This window comes from Arachis stenosperma, chromosome 6, assembly GCF_014773155.1.
Source record: "Arachis stenosperma cultivar V10309 chromosome 6, arast.V10309.gnm1.PFL2, whole genome shotgun sequence".
In the NCBI taxonomy this organism is placed as follows: Eukaryota; Viridiplantae; Streptophyta; class Magnoliopsida; order Fabales; family Fabaceae; genus Arachis; species Arachis stenosperma.
The window spans coordinates 56,881,779-56,888,276 of NC_080382.1; the positions used below are offsets into that span (position 1 = coordinate 56,881,779).

The window sequence follows — 6,498 nt, forward strand, 5'->3', positions numbered from 1 at the left end:
ACTAGCTACTAGGATTTACAGAAATAAGTCTAAGTGCAGAAATCCACTTCCGGGGCTCACTTTGGTGTGTGCTTGGGCTGAGCTTGAGCTTTACACGTGCAGAGACTTCTCTTGGGGTTAAACGCCAAGTTGTAACGTGTTTTCGGCGTTTAACTCTGGTTTGTGACGTGTTTCTGGCGTTTTACTCGAGAATGCAGCATGGAACTGGCGTTGAATGCCAGTTTGCGTCATCTAAACACGAACAAAGTATAAACTATTATATATTGCTGGAAAGCCCTAGATGTCTACTTTTCAACGCAGTTAAAAACGCGCCATTTGGAGTTTTGTAGCTCCAGAAAATCCATTTCTAGTGCAGGGAGGTCAGAATCCAACAGCATCAGTAGTCCTTTCTCAACCTCCTATCAGATTTTTGCTCAGGTCCCTCAATTTTAGCCAGAAAATACCTGAAATCATATAAAAACACAAAAACTCATAGTAAAGTCCAAAAATATGAATTTTTCATAAAAACTAATAAAAACATCCCTAAAAGTAGCTAGATCCTACTAAAAACTACCTAAAAACAATGCCAAAAAGCGTATAAATTATCCGCTCATCACAACACCAATCTTAAATTGTTGCTTGTCCCCAAGCAACTGAAAATCAAATAGGATAAAAAGAAGAGAATATACTACAAATCTCAAATTATCAATGAATATTAGTTCTAATTAGATGAGCGGGACTTGTAGCTTTTTGCTTTTGAACAGTTTTTGCATCTCACTTTATCCTTTGAAGTTTAGAATGATTGGCATCCATAGGAACTCAGAGTTCAGATAGTGTTATTGATTATCCTAGTTAAGTATGTTGATTCTTGAACACAGCTACTTTTATGAGTCTTGGCCGTGGCCCTAAGCACTTTGTTTTCCAGTATTACCACCGGATACATAAATGCCACAGACACATGATTGGGTGAACCTTTTTAGATTGTGACTCAGCTTTGCTAAAGTCCCCAGTTAGAGGTGTCCAGAGCTCTTCAGCACACTCTTTTTGCTTTGGATCACGACTTTAACCACTCAGTCTCAAGCTTTTCACTTGGACCTTCATGCCACAAGCACATGGTTAGGGACATCTTGATTTAGCCGCTTAGACCTGGATTTTATTTCCTTGGGCCCTTCTATCCATTAATGCTCAAAGCCTTGGATCTTTTTTACCCTTGCCTTTTTGTTTTATGGGCTATTGGCTTTTTCTGCTTGCTTTTTCTTTTTCTTTTATATATTTTTTTTGCCAATTTTTTTTGCAAGCTTTGTTCTTCACTGCTTTTTCTTCAAGAATCAATTTTTTTGATTTTTCAGATCATCAAAAACATTTCTCTTTTTCATCATTCTTTCAAGAGCCAACAATTTTAACATTCATAAACAACAAGATCAAAAATATGCACTGTTCAAACATTCATTCAGAAAACAAAAAGTGTTGTCACCACATCAATATAATTAAACTAATTTCAAGGATGAATTCGAAACTCATGTAGTTCTTGTTCTTTTTTATTAGAAACATTTTTTATTTAAGAAAGGTGAAGGATTCATGGAATTATTCATATTCTTAAGACATAGACACTAGACACTAATGATCGTGTACTAAAGACACAAACTAGGCAAACATAAAGCATAAATTTGAAAAACAGAGAGATAAGAACAAGGAAGTTAAAGAATGAGTCCACCTTAGTGAGGGTGGCGCCTTCTTCTTGAAGGACCAATGGTGTTCTTGAGCTCCTCTATGTCTCTTCCTTGCCTTTGTTGCTCCTCCCTCATAGCTCTTTGATCTTCTCTAATCTCATTGAGAATGATGGAGTGCTCTTAGTGTTCCACCCTTAATTAGTTCATGTCATGACTCAATCCTTCTAGAGAAGTGTTGAGTTGTTCCCAATAGTTGTTTAAAGGAAAATACATCCCTTGAGGCATCTCAGGGATTTCTTGATGATGAGCTTCCTCATACATCTCTTGAGATCCATGAATGGACTCTCTTATTTGCTCCATCCTTTTCTTAGTGATGGGCTTGTACTCTTCAATGAGGATGTCTCCTTCTATGACAACTCTAGCTAAGTAGCATAGATGGCAAATGAGATGAGGAAAAGCTAGCCTTGCCAAGGTGGAGGGCTTTTCGGCTACTTTGTAGAGTTCTAGATAGATGACTTCATGAACTTCTACTTTCTCTCCAATCATGATGCTATGGATCATGATGGCCCGATCCATAGTTACTTCGGATCGGTTGCTAGTGGAGATGATAGAGCGTTGGATGAACTCCAACCATCATCTAGCCACAGGCTTAAGGTCTAGTCTTCTCAATTGAACCGGCCTGCCTTTTGAGTCTCTTTTCCATTGAGCTCCTTCCACACATATGTTCATGAGGACTTGGTCCAACCTTTGATCAAAGTTGACACTTCTAGTGTAGGGGCGTGCATCTTCTTGCATCATAGGCAAGTTGAATGCCAACCTTACATTTTCCAGACTGAAATCTAAGAATTTCCCCCGAACCATTGTAAGATAATTCTTTGGATTCGGGTTCATACTTTGATCATGGTTCCTAGTGATCCATGCATTGGCATAGAAATCTTGAACCATTAAGATTTTGACTTGTTGAATGGGGTTGGTAAGAACTTCCCAACCTCTTCTTTGGATCTCATGTCGAATCTCCGGATACTCATTTTTCTTGAGCATGAAAAGGACCTCAGGGATCACCTTCTTCTTGGCCACAACTTCATAGAAGTGGTCTTGATAGGCTTTTGAGATGAATCTCTCCATCTCCCATGACTCAGAGGTGGAAGCAATTGCCTTTCTTTTCCTCTTTCTTGAGGTTTCTCTGGCCTTAGGTGCCATCAATGGTTATGGAAAAACAAAAAAGCTATGCTTTTACCATACCAAACTTAGAATGTTGATCGCCCTCGAGGAAAAGAAGAAAGAATAGAAGAAGAAGAAGAAGATATGGAGGAGAGGGAGAGAGGTGTAGGTTTCAGCCAAGGGGGAGAAGAGAGAGTAGTGATGTGTGAAAATGAAGAAGGATGGAGGGATTAATTATAGTGGAGGGAGAGGGGTTTATGGTTCGATCATGTAGGGTGGGTTTGGGTGGGAAAGAGATTTTGAATTTGAAGGTAGGTGGGGTTTATAGGGAAGAGAGGATGGATGTGAATGGTGAAGAGATGATGCGGAAGAATGATTGAGGTGATTGGTGAATGATGTTCAGGAAAGAGTGTTATGAAAAGGTGTGAGAGAGAGGGAGAAGGTAGGTGGGGATCCTGTGGGGTCCACAGATCCTGAGGTGATCCTGTGGGGTCCACAGATCCTGAGATGTCAAGGATTTCTCATCCCTGCACCCTTTAGGCGTGAAAATGCCCTCTATATGCAATCCTGGCGTTTAACGCCAGACTGATGCCTATTTCTGGCGTTAAACGCCAGCTCTATGCTTGTTTCTGGCATTAAACGCCACTTTGTTGCTTGTTTCTGGCGCTTAACGCCAGCTTTCCTCAGGGTGCAATCCTGGCGTTTAAACGCCAGACTGCTGCTTATTTCTGGCATTCAATGCTAGCTTCATGCTTTGTTCTGGTGTTAAACGCCAGCCAGATGCTCCTTACTGGCGTTTAAACGCCAGTAAGCTCTTCCTCCAGGGTGTGCTATTTCTTCTACTATTTTTGATTCTGTTTTTAATTTTTGCAATTGTTTTGTGACTCCACATGATCATAAACCTAATAAAACATAAAAGAACAATAGAAATATAGATAAATAAAAATTGGGTTGCCTCCCAATAAGCACTTCTTTAATGTCAATAGCTTGACAGTGAGCTCTTATGGAGCTTCACAGATGTTCAGAGCATTGTTGGGACCTCCCAACACCATACTTAGAGTTTGAATGTGGGGGTTCAACACCAAACTTAGGGTTTAGTTGTGGCCTCCCAACACCAAACTTAGAGTTTGACTGTGGGGGCTTTGTTTGACTCTGTATTGAGAGAAACTTATCATGCCTCTTTTCCATGGTTGTAGAGGAAGATCCTTGAGCTTTAAACACAAGGTAGCCCCCATACAATTGAAGGTAACTCTCCTCTGTCAACATCAATCACAACTCCTGCTGTGGCTAGGAAGGGTCTTCCAAGGATGATGCATTCATCCTCATCCTTCCCAGTGTCTAAGATTATGAAATCAGCAGGGATGTAAAGGCCTTTAACCTTTACCAACACGTCCTCTACCAATCCATAAGCATATTTTATTGACTTGTCTGCCATCTCTAATGATATTCTTACAGCTTGTACCTCAAAGATCCCCAGCTTCTCCATTACAGAGAGTGACGTAAGATTTATACCTGACCCCAGGTCACACAGAGCCTTCTCAAAGGTCATGGTGCCTATGGAACAGGATATTAAGAATTTACCAGGATCTTGTTTCTTTTGAGGTAGAGTTTGCTGAACCCATGTATTTAGTTCACTAATGAGCAAGGGAGATTCATCTTCCCAAGTCTCATTACCAAACAACTTGGCATTCAGCTTCATGATGGCTCCTAGATATTGAGTAACTTGCTCTTCAGTTACATCTTCATCTTCTTCAGAGGAAGAATAGTTCTCAGAGCTCATGAATGGCAGAAGGAAGTTTAATGGAATCTCTATGGTCTCTATATGAGCCTCAGATTCCCTTAGGTCCTCAATAGGGAACTCCTTTCTGTCTGGAGGACGTCCCATGAGGTCTTCCTCATTGGGATTCACGTCCTCCCCTTCCTCTTTGGATTCGGCCATTTTGATTATATCAATGGCCTTGCACTCTCTTTTTGGATTCTCTTCTGTATTGCTTGGGAGAGTACTAGGAGGAGTTTCAGTGATTTTCTTACTCAACTGACCCACTTGTGCCTCCAAATTTCTAATGGAGGACCTTGTTTCATTCATGAAACTTAAAGTGGCCTTAAATAGATCAGAGACTATATTTGCTAAGCTAGAGGGGCTCTGCTCAGAATTCTCTGTCTGTTGATGAGAAGATGATGGAAAAGGCTTGCTATTGCTAAACCTGTTTCTTCTACCATTATTAAAGCCTTGTTGGGGCTTTTATTGATCATTCCATGAGAAATTTGGATGATTTCTCCATGAGGAATTATAGGTGTTCCCATAGGGTTCACCCATGTAATTCACCTTTGCCATTGTAGGGTTCTCAGGATCATAAGCTTCTTCTTCAGAAGATGCCTCTTTAGTACTGTTGGATGCATTTTGCCATCCATTCAGACTCTGAGAAATCATGTTGACTTATTGAGTCAACATTTTATTCTGAGCCAATATGGCATTCAGAGCATCAATTTCAAGAACTCCCTTCCTCTGAGGCGTCCCATTACTCACAGGATTTCTCTTAGAGGTGTACATGAATTGGTTATTTGCAACCATGTCAATGAGTTCTTGAGCTTCTGCAGGTATTTTCTTTAGGTGAATGGATCCACCTGCAGAATGATCCAGTGACATCTTAGAAAGCTCAGATAGACCATCATAGAATATATCTAAAATGGTCCACTTTGAAAGCATCCCAAAAGGACACTTTTTGGTCAACTGCTTGTATCTTTCCCAAGCTTCATAGAGGGATTCACCATCTTTTTGCTTGAAGGTCTGAACATCCATTCTAAGCTTGCTCAGCTTTTGAGGAGGAAAGAACTTGGCCAAGAAGGCCATGACCAACTTATCCCAAGAGTCCAGGCTATCTTTAGGTTGTGAGTCCAACCATGTCCTAGCTCTGTCTATTACAGCAAAAGGGAAAAGCATGAGCCTGTAGACTTCAGGATCTACTCCATTAGTCTTAACAGTATCACAGATCTGCAAGAACTCAGTTAAAAACTGATAGGGATCTTCTGATGGGAGTCCATGAAACTTGCAGTTTTGTTGCATTAGAGCAACTAGTTGAGGCTTCAGCTCAAAATTGTTTGCTCCAATGGCAGGGATTGAGATGTTTCTTCCATAAAAGTTGGAAGTAGGTGTAGTATAATCACCAAGCATCCTCCTTGCGCCTCCACCATTGTTATTGGGTTCGGCATGTCTTCTTGTTAAGATCAAGACACATACAGACTCAAGAACACCTTGAATACTAACAAGAACGCCAAGAACAAAATTTAAAGACTCAAAGAATACAAGAACATAATAAGAACACTAAACTTAAAATTTTTAGAAAACTAAAACAAAATTTTCGAAAAACACAATAAAATAAACAAGACACTAAACTTAAAAATTGAAACAAGATTTAAACAAAGAAAATATTTTTTTGAAAATTTTTAGAAAATAGGACTCAAAGAAATGCAAGACTCAACAAGAACATCAACAACACTGTGACTCAAACAAAAAGCTGAGGATGCCAAAAATAAACTATATGAAAAAGGTTTTTGAAAAGGGTTCTAAAATTTTTGTAATTGAAAAACAGAAAACAAGAACATGCAAGACTCAATACCAAGAACAAAAAAACAGAACAAGAAAATAAAAATATTTTTGAAAAGATTTTTGAATTTTTTGAAAAATTTA

At 39.5% G+C, this 6,498-nt stretch overlaps 1 non-coding gene across 1 annotated transcript; it reads left to right on the plus strand.

The window, feature by feature from the left end:
* The first annotated feature begins 5,515 nt into the window (after nt 1-5,515).
* On the plus strand, nt 5,516-5,619 carry LOC130937581 (small nucleolar RNA R71). Its single transcript, XR_009068794.1, has one exon. It is a non-coding gene; the product is annotated as a small nucleolar RNA R71 (small nucleolar RNA).
* The last annotated feature ends 879 nt before the right edge of the window (nt 5,620-6,498 follow it).